At 33.6% G+C, this 2,298-nt stretch overlaps 1 non-coding gene across 1 annotated transcript; it reads left to right on the top strand.

Moving 5' to 3' along the window:
* Nucleotides 1-561: 561 nt before the first annotated feature.
* LOC132348306 (U6 spliceosomal RNA) lies at nt 562-666 on the top strand. Its single transcript, XR_009497430.1, has one exon. It is a non-coding gene; the product is annotated as a U6 spliceosomal RNA (small nuclear RNA).
* The last annotated feature ends 1,632 nt before the right edge of the window (nt 667-2,298 follow it).

The raw sequence follows: 2,298 nt of genomic DNA on the forward strand, positions 1-2,298 counted from the left end.
GAGAGTTGGGACCTTAAACAATATTGTTATTACTGATCAATTCATTTAGTTTTAAGCACAAGTATAAGTATTTAGATACATTGTAAAATCTCTTTTTTAATGTTAAACATTAAATTTGCTGGAAAATGTTTGGCTTTTGGCAGAGAGAAATAGTTTTGGAGCAGAGAGTTTTTCCATTTTAGAAACAATCTCTTTAAGTGTACATTGGCAGCCCGAAGACAGATAAAGTAGTGTTCCTCTCTCTAGGAGGCAACGTGGAATCTATGAATCTCCATGTTTTCCTCAGCTCCATCCAACAAGCTGTTTCTGTGAATCTATTCCCTGACTCCTACAAATTAGGTGTGACTCGGAGGCTCAGATAGGGTCAAATTTACTAGTATGCCCTGTTCTTCAGCTTTCTAAATGTCAGTCTCCACTTTAATAAAATTCTTGTAATTGTAATTTTATCTGTGTGATTGGTTGAGCTTAGCAAGGTTAGAGGATACAAGATCAATAAATGAAAAGAACTGTATTTCTATATACTAGAAATGAATAAAATCAGAAGTTGAAATAAAAAATAATGCTTACTTCATCAATACATACCATAAAATTGGAACAATGCAGAGATGATTAGTATGGCCCCTGCACAAGGATGACATGTGAATTCCTGAAGCATCTTTATTTGTAAGGGCAAATACTCTGATTCCGTTTATATGAGGTACCTAGAGGAGTCAAATCTATAGAGACAGAAGGTAAAATGGTGGTTTCTCGGGGCTGGAGGGAGGGAGAAGTTATTGTTTAATGGATACAGACTTTCAGTTTGGGAAGATAAAAAACATTCTACAGTTGGAGTGGTGATGGTTGCACCACAGTGTGAATGTACTTTAATGACACTGACTTGCACACTTCAAAATGCTTAAAATGGTAAATTTTATGTTATGTATATTTTGTCACAATAAATAATGTAAATAATACCCATGTACACTAGCATTAAGAAATATGAACTACTTGGGGATAAATAGCTAAACAACTTTGAAAAGAGAAATGTAAACTACTAATTTCAAGACTTACTGTAAACCTTCAGTAATTAAGACATTGTGTCCAGATAGCCAAATAGATCAAAGAAATAGAATAGAGTTCAGAAATAGACCATCACACATCTGGCCAATTGATTTTCAACAAATGTGCATAGATAATTCAGTGAAGAAAGCATAGTCGTTTTAATTAGTAGTGTCGCAAAAACTTGGATATTCATGTGCAAAAATATGAGCCATACCTCTCAAGATAAACAAGAATAAATCAAAATGGATCATAGATATAAATGTAAAAACTAAAAGTATGCAATTTGTAGAAGAAAACATAAGATCTTTATGACTTAGAATTAGGCCAGAGTTTCTCCACCTTCTCACTACTGAAATGTGTAATTCTTTGTGGGGAGGGGGAGGGGAGCTGTCCAGTGCATCATAGGATATTTAGTACCATCCTTGGGCTCTACCCAGTAAATGCCAGTAGTATCTCTCCTTACCCACCTCCTATTGTGACAATCAAGTTTCTCCAAACATTGCAAAATGTCCTGTGGGTAGAACATTGACCTTGGTTGAGAACCACTGGTTTAGACAAAGGTTTCTTAGCTATGACACCAAAAGCAGAATCAATGAGAAAAACAAATTGATGAATAGGACTTTATCATAATTAAGGATTTCTGTTCTTCCAAAGACACTTCTCAGAGAATAAGAAGACAAACTGCAGACAGAGGAAATATATTCAAATGATATATCTGACAAAGGACTTTAATCCAGGATATATAAAGAACGCTTAAAACTCAATAAGATAACAGAAAGTACAATTAAAAAACAGCAGAAGATTTGAGCATATACTTTATGAAATAAGACATATGAATGGCAAGTGAGCACATGGAAAGATGCTGAATAGTATGTCACTAGATACATGCAAATTAAGATCACAGTGATATACCACTGTACACTTACTATAATGTCTAAAATTAAACAGACTGATGATACCGAGTATTTGCAAGGTTGTAGGACAATTAGAACTCTCACATTTTCCTCCTGTAAACTGTTATAATTATTTTGGAAAATAGTTTGGCAATTTCTTAGAATATTAAATATACACCTACTGTTACCTATCTATTTCACTCCATTCATGAGACATGAAAGTAAATGTCCATATAAAAACTTATACACAAAACAGCTTTTTAAAAATAACCTGAAACTGGAAAGTACCCAAATGATCATCAACATGTGAGTAAATATTTGTGGTATATCCACACAATTAAATATTATACAGTAATAAACAGGA

This window comes from Balaenoptera ricei, chromosome 14, assembly GCF_028023285.1.
Source record: "Balaenoptera ricei isolate mBalRic1 chromosome 14, mBalRic1.hap2, whole genome shotgun sequence".
Taxonomy (NCBI): domain Eukaryota; kingdom Metazoa; phylum Chordata; class Mammalia; order Artiodactyla; family Balaenopteridae; genus Balaenoptera; species Balaenoptera ricei.